This window comes from Ambystoma mexicanum, chromosome 3q (assembly GCF_040938575.1).
Source record: "Ambystoma mexicanum isolate Mex_15411 chromosome 3q, UKY_AmexF1_1, whole genome shotgun sequence".
Lineage (NCBI taxonomy): Eukaryota > Metazoa > Chordata > Amphibia > Caudata > Ambystomatidae > Ambystoma > Ambystoma mexicanum.
The window spans coordinates 338,716,258-338,732,424 of NC_090926.1; the positions used below are offsets into that span (position 1 = coordinate 338,716,258).

The 16,167-nt window shown below is 42.1% G+C and overlaps 1 protein-coding gene and 1 pseudogene across 6 annotated transcripts in view; one reads left to right on the forward strand and one right to left on the reverse strand.

The window, feature by feature from the left end:
- SGCD (sarcoglycan delta) overlaps window positions 1–16,167 on the reverse strand; it is a 1,261,231-nt gene that overhangs the window by 889,903 nt on the left and 355,161 nt on the right. The window lies entirely within an intron of this gene.
- Window positions 2,831–3,588, forward strand: LOC138581861 (proliferating cell nuclear antigen-like; annotated as a pseudogene).

The window sequence follows — 16,167 nt, forward strand, 5'->3', positions numbered from 1 at the left end:
CATTCTCCAAGGGGGAATCACTGATTATTCCCCAATCTCACTTGATATTGTGATAACTGTGGATAGGCCCACCTTTACATGCTGGAAAATGAACATTGGGTTACACGAGTATCCAGTAGAAGAAGACATACTACAGAAAGACCATCGGGACTTTTTGGACAAACCAAGGATCTCCAAATATTATGGGCCTCAGTGAAAGCATATTTCGGTGGCTTGATGTAAGAAAATTCATCTGTCTCCCAAAGAAGGGAAGCCCAAATGGTGCAAAAACTGAAAGAGATAATTAGAAAATTGACAAAACAGTATGTTTTGGCCCCATCTGCTTCCTTAAGATAAAGACTGAAGCTAAATATGTCTTAAACATACACATAACAAAAAAGCACAATATGATTGTTTTGTATCAAGATACCCTTCCACGGTTATGGACAGAAATCAGGTAGGATATTGGCCCAACAATAAAAGAAAAAATGCAAAACCGAAACACAATATCACACTTAAGGGAGAATGATGGTTCTGTAATATCGAAGACTGCAAACATTTCGCATAGATTTGCAACCTTTTATAAAGCATTGTGAAAACTGGACAAATCACCATACTCCAAGGCAGAACATGCTGTTATGGCAAAACGAAAGCTTCCCACTTTAAATGAAGAAACTATTAATTTGTCAGAGTTCCCATCACAGTATCAGAAGTCGGCATTGATATTAAAGAACGCAGCTCACAGAAAGTCACCAGTTGATGATGGATTTCCTCTGGAGTTTTATAAGATTTGTGATATCCTAGTCATAGCTCTCGCAATGAAAATGTATAATGAATTGGGTTTAAAAAGAAGACCTCATAATGGAGTTTAACTGATCTTTCATAGCGGTTTTACCCAAAGCTGCAGGGGCGCTACTAAGTGCTTTCGTTTTAGAATAACATCACATAGTAATTTAGACATCAAGATCCTAGCAAATGTTTTAGCTACAAGATTAAAAGAGGTTTCTGCCATAGCTTAAACACCAATCCCAAGTAGGATGCATACCTGGACTAATGGGCAGGGACAATCTTAAATCGTAATTACATGCTCTCTGGCAGGAAAGACTGGCTGATGCCCCCACTTTAGCACTACCTTGTGATGCTGAGAAAACATTTGACACACAAGAGTGGGGTTACATATATAGAACCTTCTACCGATTTGGTCTGGGTGACAGTTTTACAAATAAAGTTAGATCCTTATATATTACAGCATTGGTCAGAGTGCTATGCACTGGATATATAGCTGATCATTTCAACATTCAGTGTGGTACAAGACAAGGCTGTCCTCTATGCCCATTATTGCTCTTCAGTAAGAGCAATAAAGGAAAGGACCCAAGGGTACCCAGGCCTTGGTTTGTGAAGGAGAACACAAAGGGAAGGGTTGAGGGGGAAAGGGAAAGTGAGAGTTAGGATAGGAAACAGACAGACTAGCACTTAAAAAAGGATCAAAGGGGCACATGGAGGGGTATGTGGTTGTAGTTGATGGCAGCACCTGGAAATGGGAAGCTGTGCCTTGTGTTAGTTGATTTCTCCTGGCATGTGAGGCCTTTATTAGAATAAGCTGGCAGCAGTTGAATGTGTAAGTCTATATTTAGAATGTGTTGTAAGCATGTGAGGCTGTATCTCTCATATTATGGTGATACTTGCAATGTGAGGCTATAGCTGACTTACAGTAGCAGCAGTTCAATACAGAATGCTGCACGCGGCTCAGTGGTGATGCACCTAGCCATGTGAGGCTGTACCTCTCATATTATGGTGATACTTGGAATGTGAGGCTATAGCTGACTTACAATAGCAGCAGTTCAATACAGAATCCTGCACGCGGCTCAGTGGTGATGCACCTAGCCATGTGAGGCTGTATCTCTCATATTACGGTGATACTTGGAATGTGAGGCTATAGCTGACTTACAATAGCAGCAGTTCAATACAAAATGCTGCACGTGGCTCAGTGGTGATGCACCTAGCCATGTGAGGCTGTATCTCTCATATTATGGTGATACTTGGAATGTGAGGCTATAGCTGACTTACAATAGTAGCAGTTCTATTGAAACATTTTCTTCGGTGATCCATCAAGATCCAAACGTTAAGGGGTGAAAACACCGGTAGGTGTATCACAATCTTTATTGTATGCAGATGATATACTCTTGACAAGGAAAGAACCACACAATTCTGTCAAAACATTAGTGGAGACAAAAGATGATTTTTCAAGCTTCGTGGACTACAATATAAATTGGTGAAAATGCAAAGCCCTTCCTATTTCCAAAGGAACAGTAAAAAGCCGATCTTTAGCATTTTGAATTCCAATGGATACCTTAATGACTCAAATATTTAGAAATAATGATACATCCTGGAGTGCAAGACATGTTGACCAACTATTTGACATCAATGTGGGAAGGGATACAGTCAGAAATAAGTGGATGGCAAGGACTGGGATTATCCACTTGAGGTTAAACTCAGGTAGCTAAAATGATGATATTAGCCAAACTACAATATATTCTAATTATGCCTTACCCCTTGCAAGTAGATAGGAAAAGTCTATCTATGGTAGAATAGGACCTCAAAGACTTTACATGGGGATCCATTAAGCCTACACTATATATACACATAGATACCAATACCCAGTCAGGTGTTCTAAAATTACCCAATAATCTCTTGTAAGGTCTGGCTTTCAGTTATGCACTTTTTTGGTGCGAGGCTAGTGGTGAGAGTTGCCTCCAAGCTTCCTTTTAAGTTTTTGTTCGTGGTGCTTCACACCTTTCCCTCGCTCGCTCACTTCCCGTTTCCAGTTGTCAATTCACTGTCTTGTATCGCCATGTTTGAGGCTTGCCTAGTGCAGGGTTCCAAGGTTCTCGAGGCTCGAAGCATGCTGGGACATCAGCTGGAGTGGCATCAGTTTGCAAAGCATGGATTCATCACACGTGTCCCTGGTGCAGCTCACCATGCGCTCAGAGGGCTTTGATATGTACCACTGAGACCGCAACCAGTCCATCGGTCCAAGATGAGTAGTATGTCCAAAATTCCTAAGTGTACAGCTGGTGACAATGTGATAACGCTCAGGGCGGAAGACAATGCACACACCATGACACTGGTTTTCAAGGCCCCTAATCAGGAAAGGTGTCTGATTACGAGATGAAATTGATGGTCATTGATGTTGAACCGCTTGGGATTCCAGAGAAAGAATACAGTTGTATCATCAAGATGCCATCTGATGAATTTGCCCCCATTTGTCGAGATCTCAGCCAAGCGGGGGATGCTGTGGTTATATCCTGTGCTAAAGATGGGGTGACATTTTCTGCTAGCGGGTCTCTGGGGATGGGCAACATCAAGTTGTCCCAGACCTCCAATGTTGACAAAGAGGAGGAAGCTGTCACTATTGAATTTAATGAACCCATCCAGCTGACGTTTGCTTTGCGGTACCTGAACTTCTTCACAAAAGCAACACCATTGTGCAACCAGGTGATACTTCGCATGTCTCCAGATATCCCGCTTGTTGTGAAGTACAAAATAGCTGACATGGGACATGTAAAGTACTATCTGGCACCCAAGATAGAAGATGAAGAGGCAGCGTAAAGGCCTAGCACCAGGAAAATAATACACCAGAATTGCTCTTATCTATGTGACAAAGCTCCTGTAATTAAGTGACCTTTTGCAGCAGTTTCCAAATCATTGAACTATTCTGTTGGGCACACTTGTAGATGACTTTGTATATATTATTTTTGTAATGCTCCCAAAATAAAGTCTGGCAGCCTTCTAAAAAAATAAAATAAAAAAATAAATGTATCCACTCTGGTCGACGTGCATATAGACACGGTAGACAAACCTAATTGTCTAATAACAGAAAAGAAGTTCATTTGTTATAAAGAGAATGAGGCTTTCATCTTTACTGACACAATATCCAGTGAAAAAAGTTTATTTTTCAAAATGTCTAACACAGCTGGAAGAAGACCTGCTCTCTTATTAGGTTAATTCTCTCCTACACCTTGAAGCTCCCATTTGGAACAACAGTACATTCAAAATTGCAAATGCAACGTTGTGTAGGTCTGAATGGGAAGGCTTAGATGTATATTACACACAAGACTAGCAAAAAGTACCCATACTTTGCACGGGTTCTGTAGACGGCATGATGACACTCTCCTCAATTGTTGACAATCAATGATCCTGTAGGTCCCTGTTCCAAGCCGCTTTGAGTTTATGGCCCTTGAAACGTGCATCTGTATTGGATGGGATTACACCAGATTAATTCTGAGGCCAAATAACTGGACAAACTCAAGAAGATGGCAAGTTGTTGTTTTATTAGGAATTGTCTAAAATAGGGAGGTTACAACGAACATCAACGGACGTACGCTCATTCTCTCAGCGATTTCCACAAAAAATAAAATGATATACTCCTTTATGCGTCAGAATGATGTCATGCTACGTGGCAATAGTGAATAACCTATCAAAGGTAGGGATTGGTTAAGGGACACATCTAGATATACAATCATATAGGAGCTAAGTTTCTTATTGGCTGTCCGATATCAGATGGACATCTTATGACTACCTCTTCAAAACATGTAATTTAAAGAAAAATCAGCTACACAGTGTTTCATTGGTTTCTCAAGCTATAAGGTCCTTCGTTATACAGACAAATACAATTGGTTTGGCATGCTTGTGCCATGCCTGAGACATTTGGTTCAATTAGCAGCACGTAAGCAGAGCCCAAGTGCAAGTAGTTAGGATATGAAGCTGCCCCGCTACCCATTTATCCCAGCATCTCTCATCACCCATGCCGTCTGCCATGAAATTCTCTTTGTACTTGGCCTTGCAGAGTATTCTTCTAGAACTCCAAGTTCAAGCCCTATTTCCATCCTCGACTCATGTGACCAGAGACCACGATTTTGTTATTTCTGCAAGCTTTTAAATGCTTTAACTGAATTAAGACTTGGCATCCTTTGTGTTCTTTCTTGCACCTTAGCGAGAGAGGATTCATCCCCCGCACACATGTTGCTCCTCAGCGTAGATAGCTGACCTCGACTTCTCAGTACTTGACTTCAGGTCTGACAGCCTCCCAACGCAGCTTCAACAACCTGTTATTCTACTGCGACACAGCCTTTCATTCTTTCTTCGGGATTCTTTAGCTTACTGTTTCATGATACCAGTTTCTGTACAATGGGGGCTTTGCCTGCACTCTATTCACTACTTGTAGCTAGCCTACTCGATGATTTGATCTATCTTGCTTTCCGCGTCTGTACATTCATTAAACTTCTGATTTCTACAACACTTTCAAACGTGTAATTCTTCTTTTACACTTTAAAGTTCACTCGATTCTTTACTTTGAATTTCTCCTCTAGGATCCATGCATTGTCTTCATTCAGTATTTCAGGACATTGTGCACACTTTATGATGTCATCAGTTCATTTTCGTAGCTCTTTCTCATATTCCTTCAGGGAGTTCCTCCTGTAGGCTGTCATCAACTCGAGGGTACATTCGATATGGTCCTCTTAATGGATACCGCCTTCCATACACTTGCTGTGGTATTGGTACAATAGCTGGTGTTACACAGGGCACCGTCTTATGGCTCCAATACAGGGGAGATAGGGGGTAGGATCTCCTACAGATATGTATGTCTGCTCCTCTACGGTTTATCGTTTGATGTGCTTTGCACTCTGAAGTCCAGAGCAGACATGGAGGGGAGGTGAGAATTGGCGTGCTGCAGCATGGTGATACCTTCTGTGCACTCTCCCCAGCTGTCGCCTCACACTGGCACGGTGCAGTGTGTTGCCGTGCAGATATTTGGAAACGGTCCATCCTATAGCATTGAAATGTGGTTTTTGGGCCTTTGAGTTTTGTTCCTGGCGTTGAGATGCTTAAACCTGAGCTTTGTCCCGTCCTTTTATGACCACATTGATGTTTTGCTGATTTTGTGCATTGTGCTGCAAATATCTTGGAAACGGTGCATCCTAGGGCCTCGAAATGTGGTTTTCAAGGGAAACTTTCAGTCCTGTAGCTGGCATCAAGATGCTTAAAATTAGCATTGTCCAGTCATTCTACGACCATACGGATGTTTTGCCGATTTTGTGCGTTGCGGTGCACATATAACTATACTCCACATGGGTTCTGTAGACAGACGTGATGAAACTCTCATTAAGTGTTGAAAATCAATGATCCTGTAGGTCCCTGTTTTGAGTTGCTTATGTAAATCAATGTAAATCAATGATCCTATAGGTTGCTGCTCCGAGTCGTTTGATGTGCTTTGCACTCTGTACTGAGAATGGGCATGTGTGTCTGGCTTACATACCCTGGAGCAGACGTGGAGCGGAGGTGAGAGTTGGTGTGCTGCAGTATAATAAGACCTTCTGTGCTCTCTCCACACCTGTCGCCTCACCCTGGCATGGTGCAGTGTGTTGCGGTGAAGATATGTCAGAAACCATTTGTCCCAGGGCATTGAAACGTGGTTTTCACAGGAACCTTTAAGTTTTGTTCCTTGTGTCGAGACACTTAAAATGAGCTTCGTCTGGTCCTTTTATGACTAAATTGATGTTTTGTGAGTTGCGGTGCAAATATCTCGGAAATGGTGCATCCTAAGGCCTTGAAACGTGGTTTTGTTCCTCACGTCCAGATGCTTAAAATTAGCTCTGCTGGTCCTTCTACGACCACCTTGATGTATCGCTGCTTCTAGGCAACCGTCTCATGTGTGAAGGGGCTGAAATCCAGGGTATGGGGTGGGGTGTCCACATGTAATGTAGTCAGTGACATCCAAAGAGTCCTAATAGGTAACTAAGCAGAATTCGGTGTAGATCGGTGGAATGGCGTGGAATTGTATGAGCAACAAATTAACAGATTTGGGACACAAGCACGGATCTCATAGAAAAAGATGGATTCCCTTTACAGTTGAAATGTTAGGAACAAGCATTGATTACATCCAAATACCCCTTATGCAGCACACTGTTCATATTATTTCTACAATAGAAATGTAGAAAATGTATAATGACTGCATGTTACCTCCTCTGTCCTGCAATTAACATGGTAAAAGGAACTCATCTGTAATTTAACTGACAGCAATTGGGAAAAATATACTTTCCGACTATAAATGAGGTTTGGGAGAAGCACATTTGCAATTCATGCAATTCAAAATAATTCAACACTGGCATGGGACGCCCTTTGAGCATTTAAAAGAAAGCCGGGAATATTGGAAAGGTCGAATACTGGAGGTGTAAAGAGAACATTACATTTTACCTCACATCCTGTGCTCATGTAGATGAATGTGTCCTTTGAATACATCTTCCCAACACACCAGAAATAAATGTACTAGCCGATTTGTCAAACTTTACACACTTTCAGATGCCCGCTGCCATAGATGGCTGGCATCTGCACTCATGCCAGCGAAAGGATCCATTCTTTGATTATGGGACAGACCTATAATGCCTGCAAAATGAGAATGGGTGGCAGAGAAGACTAACATAGCTTCCTATGGGAGAATGATCTACAGGCTGAAAGGTGCAGAACTAACCCTCCTCAATGCACAATTGATACATTTCAAACATTGCATAATTGATACTTTTCAAACATTGTTTGCAATTGATTGCTTCCAGAGATGAGAAGGTATGGAAATATTAGATATTGACATAGATAAGTGAGTATTGTGATAAATGTCATGAGATGATTGTGAACTGAAATGTTCTAATTATGGCGACCAATAATTATTACTTTGTTTTGGCATTTTATTAACATTTAATAAAGATCCATAATGAAAAAGGAAACTGGTACATCATTTAGGATTGGCCTTTTTCCGGTGAGGAACAATTATTTGTCTACTTTGCATCGTCTTTCTGAAGAGTGTGAACTTTTCTGAAGTGCACATTTATGATTTTCATGCAGAGAGATCTTCCCGTGTATTGTTCAAGTCTCGGAATCTTAGTTATTGGGATCACTTCAGAACTGCCGATAAAGCTTTTGACCATCGAATTTCATCTAAAAATATTGTTCCAAAATGCACCTTTTCAGCACATTGTATACCTTGCGGGGTGATCGCCCTTCTAAAGCCATCTGGGGAGGGGTGAGAGTGGACCATTGAAATCAGGACTGCTTGCTTTGCTCACTCACTCCTTCGGATTTGTGGCGGGTATTTTACACGCCACCTGTTTGAAAGTGCACTAGTTGCTACTGTGTCCAGTAGTGGCCTTCCCTCTTTTAAAATGATTGGTGTGGCATGTACAATGAAACTAGTATAACAAAAGCATTGAAATTCAGTGTGAAAACTCTAGTTCAGAAGGAGTTCAGGTTCAGCTGGTGTAGGAAGTGAGGACCATGTTAACTCAACCCACCCTGTCCCAAAGGCAATGCACACATGCATGATATCACTGAAACGATTCATCGTGGCATATAAAATGACCTCATGGGGGTCATTAACTGGGGGCATTAAGTTAAGATGGTCACCACTTTCTACACCAGCTGAATTTCAATGGATTTGTTGTAATTCATATATATACCCTTGCCACACTATTTTGTATGCAGATAACAAGGGGGGTCCTGGGAGACTCTCTGCCAGACAAGAGTCCTGGTTACAAGAGCCTTACCCAGAGTCTTTAGCTCACTATCTTTCACAGAGAAGAAATATCCCAAACATATCAGTCTTTGTCCTGCCCTGGGGCAGTCCAGCACTGAAATGCTAGGCAATTCTCCTCTGAACAAGAGTACCAACAGCAACCCCAGACACGTGTTTCGGTCTGGTTGAACCTCATCAGTAGGGTGTAGCTGTGCCTCCCTAAGATTAGTGAGCAATAATAAAATGACCTCATGGGGGTCATTAACTGGGGGCATTAAGTTAAGATGGTCACCACTTCCTACACCAGCTGAATTTCAAAGGATTTGTTGTAATACATCTATATACCCTTGCCACACTATTTTGTATGGACTTTTCCCAAAACTCTATTGCTGATAACTTTTGACTCGCTGAATGGATTTGGCTTTCCCAAAAAAGCAGTATTGCCCTCCCTACCCAATAAAACCTGAAAATGTTTTAACGGTTCAAAGGTTAGTGATTAAAGGGGAAAAAAGCTTTTCAGTTTACTCCCATGCATTTCTGCATAGAGAAAAGGAGTTCTTTGATGTAACACCTGCATAGTGAAAACTGCTTGACTGGTTTGTACCAAATAAGAAAGAAGCTGTGCACAAAAAGTCACAGATATTCCTTTTTTGGTAGATTATATTGGAGAACAAATCTCTTGAAATTCAGAGATATTTTTTAGTTAAGTCGTAGTTGAGATGGTCCAATTCATCGTAGGAAAAGCCAGAAAATTCAGTGGATGTGGCAAGTGACGATAATCTTAACTCAGTGTCAACCCTGTTGCTCAGCCAACGAGCACATACGTGAGACCAGAGCAGGAACCAGCAGTGAGATCAAAATGACATCATAAGTGCCATCTTTGGGGTGACGCTGAGTTAAAGTTCTTGCTTCCCACAAACACTGAATTCCATTGCTTTTGTTGAAATTAATTGGATCATCTTAACTCTTATCTAAAGATTTTGCACTGAATATAGTTCATGCAGATCTAGACATATAAATGAAAAAAATTGGACCATTAATTTAGTCTGGTAGTTCCAGAGGCAGCTGAATTTGATGTGCTGAATCTGCCTTCAGATTACTCGGAGAACGTAGCAAATCAAACCATGACAAAACACTGTTGACAGGCGCTAATTTGATGCACAGGCACAAAAGGCAGGTATGTACAATGATCTGCCAGTCCCAGCATCAAGACGACGAATTCTGGTGCCTCCATATCACATGCTCTGTACCCTTTTGAAATAAAATCTTTGCGCCTCTTTACACATTTGGTAGTATTACCGGTGGGATACCATCAAACGGTAATGCTGTTACCGGCACCTGACCAGCCAGATTACAAGTGGCGGGAATAATGGTAAATCCCCATTCCATGGAGTCCCATTGGATGCCCAGGAGGGATCGCCGGCATTACCGGCACTGGTAATACAGGCTGTTTTTTGTTGGTTTTGTGGTGGAAAAGCTGGAGGTAATTCCTGCCACCCCACTGGCAAACTTGTAGCTTGCTAGTCTGGAAACGTGCCAGTAAACGTTATTACTGGCACATTAATTCCGAGCCCACAAACATGTGATGAGGCCCTTTAACGTCTCACGAAATTCACACTAACGGAGTAATTTTCACACATGCAGTGCTGCCAACAAGTCATAGAGGTTTGCAAAGTGGCAGATGGGAAAGCTGTTCCGGCATTAGAATTACAAATTCTTAAAAATGGAACAGAAGAAAGTAAGCTCTAATTAAGAGCAGGGCAGCGAGTGGTAAGAAACATATCTGTTATCCCTGTTTTTGCCAAATATCTTTATTTAGTAATATAGGAGAATTCTGTAAGAGGCATAAAACCACAATGAATACCACATGTGGTAAATCCACACGATCTCAAGTTCCCAACAATCGTACAAAAAACAGATTTCCCTGAAATGTGTCCGAAACAAGACTTCAAATGCTTCAGAATTAAGAACTTCTACACACCTGTGGCTTCACTTGACGTCACATGTGAAGGGACAGGCCAGGGCTACGTGAGTCAACGGGGTTTTGTTTCATTGTTGACCATTCGAGATCTTCACGGTTGACTGGAGTCATTGATTTCTCCACCCCTCGTGCGACACTGATGCTTTGCGCATTTCCACTGCGAAAATATACTGTGCACAGTTCCATGAATCAGGGTTTGTGTCGGCAGTGCAAAGGCACTTTTCAGCAGTGCAAAGGCACTTTGAACCGTGCAAAAAATTCTGTGAATCCGGCCCTAAGTAGGCAAAATCATTTAAGACCACGGACCTGATTTCCAAGACATTTTTCAATGGGTTTGCGCCATTGTAAATCGCTTTTGTAAATCAGGCCCTAGATGTATTCCGGCGAGAGCTGAAGGACAAGTAGCTGTGGACTATGCACAACGTTTCTATTAAGGTCGCCGGGCATGAAAAGTGCTGGCGCTTTCTTTAATATTCAGTGAATGGACTGCTGTAGTTTCAGATGCAACATCTAGATTTCCTAATGCTTTTTGTGGCAGGTGCCACTAATGGTAAAGTTAGCAAAGGAAAGAGGACCGCTTGTTTTTTCAAGGTTCCAGCTTTGCATAGCCCAAGATCCAGCTAAGGCCGCTGCGGAGAGAGATCAGGCATTGCTGGCTGTTAGCAACGTACTCGAGCAGGTGTTAGGTATTGCGCAAATCAATGATGTGTTTAAAAAACAATGTTACAAGCTCAGTAGAGGGGGTGTTTGTCTTTGGAGGGATGCTTTTCATCCGCTCACAAACTGGCTACTTCCTTATTTGCGTGTAGGAACGGTTCATACCTGCATATGTATTTAACAATTAAATGTATGATAAATTATTAGTCTCGGGAGGATAGCTCAATGGCAACGTGCTCGCCTTGGAAGCAAGACGACATGGACCAACACAGGTTCGAACACAGGTTCGATCCCCGGTCTGTGCTTAGAAACATCTGGGTATTATGCGCGTATAAATAATCTATCATATCATATCATTTTGCGGATATCGATAGGCTTTGTATGTGTCACTGCCGGTACTTCCCTTATTGGGCACAATGCTAATCAATGACTAGTAATAGGGGACTAATAATATGAATTGATTATTCAGCGACTATGGGCAGAATGCTTTGTCGTCAGTTGATCAATGCACATGTATGTCTTATTATTATTATTAAATAACATGGATACAAATTGTTATTAATTGATTACTGTGCAAATTGTTTTTTTAATCTGTGACAATTTGTATATGTTTTCTTTCTTATTGTTTTTCTTTAAGTGCTTAAGTTTTTATATGGAACCAAATGCACAAAAAAAAAATATATGCACGTCTTATAGTTCAAAGCACAATTTTTGAAGAGTAAAGCTAGTTTTGTGGGTTATCGAATGTTAAACTGATGTTTCCATTGATCAAATTCCCTCTTAATGAGCAGAGAAAGGATGCTTAACAATTGGGTTTGTCAGGCACGTCACTTGTAGTAATCTAGATCAAATCAAACTAAATGAAAATGTTGCTTAGAGTGCTCAGCGTGGATGTCAATGAACATGTAATTGCTCTGTAACTGTGCATTGAATGGAGGCGTGAGGAGAATGCTACAAAATGGAGACACGGTCATCCCTCCCGTGGACAAAGCGCGTGGAATCCGCCAAAATGTGGGAGGGGTCCCATGATGCCTCATGTTTGAATGATAAGAGTCAAGACGCTATTGCTGGGGAGGGATCAGTGCTGGTGCTCAGTAATGGCCTGCGCCCACGTGACAGCATGGTGAGGCCATTTGCACATCCTGGTGACATGCAGAGTTCATCAGCGGCCCTAGCTTCACTTGCATATCCATTTACACCAACGCCATTTCCCTGTGATGTCACAAATTCTGCCTTTAATTATATTAGTTATCAACACTGTAAAACCTACACGAAGATTCTTTTTCTTTTCTTTTCTTTCTATTGCCTGAATAAGTTAAAGTTGCCTTGAGAGAGCAGGTCAAGCCCTTTATAAATGAATACAGAACACTGTATTTAAGCTCGATTGTTCAGGTAAATCAAAATCTTCCTGAAAATGCCTATTCATTATGTGAAACACGTGTCGGCAAGAAGATGTTCATGACAGAAGAATGTAAAGAATTACTCATGTGAACAAGGTTTATTAAAATACCCAATGAAGATTTGGTTTAAATAATATTGCATAAGTATAATAAAAGAACAGGCATATATAGCTAAGATTTTTGGTTGTTCCTTAAATAAAGTGGTTGCCCCCGATGAATAAAGGGTTAAATTAATTTACTAATCTTTAAAGAAAACTAAGTGCATATCCAGTGAGAGCACTGATAATTCACAACAATACCAGTCCAAGATGGCCACCAAACAACGTACTCACATGGTATTTTAGAGCATTAACTGAGGCAATATTACACAACATGTTAGCAGTCAAGTGTCTGCATGCGCATAATATGTCGATTTTCGTCTCCCGGGATGCCCCCCCCTCACATCAGGTATGCACATATTTTTTAAAGGATTCCGTTTTGTGAATAAAAATGAAAATTGAGCTCATAACTGTTTTCTCTCTCTTTCACATTTGCCATTTTGAATCTATCTAAAGTATCTTCTCATATTAGTAGCAGATGGAGATTAATAAATGAAAGTTGAAGGACGTGGACAGGCTACCATACTTCCGACTAAGTGTGTGGTTAGGGTGTTTGGTGCTTTACATATAGGCAACGTGATTACCTTGGAGTCCTCTTTCTCTTGCCAGGCATCCATCCCTTGAGCTCACCAGCACTACACTGTTATTGATGTTTGGTGCAATCTCTTGCTTTTCCTTTCTGAGTGTTCCCTCTGACTCGCCCTTGAAAGTTAATCATGTAATGTACTATCACTTCCTCTAAAAGATTGGGACGGGGTTGGTGTGTTGCGCTATATTTTGTGAACCAACAGCCTGGCTCCAAGCATGTTCCTGACCTGAGGGCCCTGTCCCGATAGTAACACGGGTGATGAATGAACCTCCTAATAATGTGGGGAGCACAGCCAGGGCAGACACCCACCGCCCCAACAAAGCTTTTCATTCACCCCCAGGCGAGCAGCACACAGCTGTGCTTGAATACAGGGGCTCCCTGCTGAGTCCCCAGGTTTACCAGGGTCCCTGAGGTCTCCTGCAATGGTTGGCCCAGCTGTTCTGCTGGCTTCATCTGACTGCAAAAGAGCCTACAGAGAGTGCCCTCGAAGGTCTTCTCTCGTTGGTATTCTGCACTGAGACTCAAATAGCATCATGTAACTTGAAAGAGACCCTCTTTCATGCGTGATTGGGACTATTACTGACTCGAGTCATGGTTTCGTTAGGGAAGTTTATCCATCTTGAGTCCTACCTGGTGGTGGGTGTCTCACTACTGTGATCCTTGTTGCTCTGCGCCGATGGCTGATTTCTTTGTGTGGAGGGATCCGGGGGCTTGATTCCCTATACAGCCTCGGCATTGAATGAGAACCGTGTGGAGCCTGGCAGTGTCTACTTTAACAGCCATTCCTGGCAAGCCTCAAGTTCTCCGTGGTGTTGTGTTTCTCCAAAGGTTTTTCACACTGTTTGGGGACATCAAAGTTAGCTGCAGAACTGGAGTGGATCTCGTGTGTAGGATTTGCGGTGTGCATGATGCTTTGTCGTGGTGCCTTCTCGCGATGCCGCCGTGCTTCCCATCATTAATTTCTTCATTGAAGGTTTGCTGTGCAGGACGCTTATCTGGAGCGCTGCTACATGGCCAATGCACCTCGTAAATTACTGTCAATTCCTTTCTGTTCTTTGAATGAGGACATATAAAGCACTTCACCAAGGTGCTCTGTGGCCACTGTGCACTGATTGGCTTTGGGTGGCTGGCTTTCAAAGTTAAAGTTGCAGGGATGCTCTTTGGCGCTTCTGGGTCATTGGCTCTCTGTCAATGGATCTTGATGTATAGGTTCTTGTGAGCCATTTGTAGTTTGCTTACGCTAGGATCACATTGTGTTTTCTCGCAGGGGTCTGCAACCTACAGGGCCTCAGATGTTTTGGACTGCCACTGTCAGAATTCCTCACCTTTGTCTATACTGGCTAGGGCTGATGGGAGTTGCAGTCCAAAACATCTGGAGAACCAACGGTTTCAAACCCCGGCTCTAGACTATGCAGCGACAGATGGTGATGCCATTATATGAATGGCATTTGGATGGAGCCATGGCCCCAGGCTCAGGCTTCCTGCTCCTGAGTTACGCTCAGTGTAGTTCAGTACTTCAGTGCATCTATATGATATGAGAAGTCATTCATAATGCACCTGTAAACAAGTGTTTCTAGGCACAACAAGACAAGGCAAGGAATGAGAACAGATGAAGGACAAAACAATCATCTTACTAGGCCTTGTATACCCAATGTGCCTTAACCACTGTCCGATTAGTACACTTATGGTGTGGACTAGGTTGGTAGTGTATACATCTACATTGCATTCCTTAGCATTTGTTTCCATTAGTTCACATTTTACATAAGTAACAGATAGTTAGTTATTGGACTTTACAAACATATGGTGACACTGGTACACTTTTACCAATCATATCTTCACAGTGGTATACTGTTCCACCATTCTGAAGCTTTTACTTGTCATTCTGTGTGTGCGCATTGAATTCTGCTGTGTTTGGAGTACTGCGTGTATTGGTGGGGGTATGATTGGCACTGCGTGACGTCCTGTGTTCTAGTGTAGGTGTTTGCTTCTACAGTGCTTCAGTAGCGATTGCTCGGTGACAATGATTGGTGACATTGCTTTTGATTCGAAATCTCTCCTTTGCGTATGTATGGCTTGACTTGTGTGGTTTGCGGCTTTCTTTCTTGTACTTTGGTCGTCTAGTCGTGGTGTGAGCTGTGCACTGGGCCTGTGTGTTTTGGGATCAAAACATCATCTGAGTTATGTTCTCTGTTCATTCCCTAAAGGTGGGTGTGACGGCAATGTGTCTTTTATTTAGTGCATACCTCTGGTGTCGAGCTTGATGTGTTTGGGGTGCTTTGACCTCAGTGCTGTGTTTGGAAGTCTAGGACTTGCACTGTACATGCTTGGTACTGAATTCATGTTCTCTGTATAGTGTATAATTGGCTTGTTTCATATGTATAGAGGAGTGGTGCGCTATGGCTCCCATTCTGTGATGTGATACTGAAGGAGGTGTCTTGTGACTTGGTTAGCTATTTGTCACGGATCTGCTATGGTGTAGTGTTTTCCTATTGGTCTTCCATTCGATAGCCTACACGATTAAGTGGATCATCTGAAGCATATGGAAGACGTTGGTGTCTCCTTAACTATAACCTACAAGAGTGACTAGATCATCTGGCACATATGGAAGAAGTGGCTGTCTCCCCTTCTATAACCTACATGAGTAACTGGATCATCAGGCACATATTGAAGAAGTGGCTCTCTCCCATTCTATAACCCCCAAGAGTAACTGGATCATTTGGCACATATGTAAGAAGTGGCTATCTCCCTTTCTATAACCTACAAGAGTGACTTGATCATCAGGCACATATGTAAGAAGTGCTTGTCTCCCTTCCTATAACCTACACAAGTAACTGGGACATCTGGCACATATGAAAAAAGTGGCTGTCTCCCATTCTATAATCTACAAGAGTGACTTGATC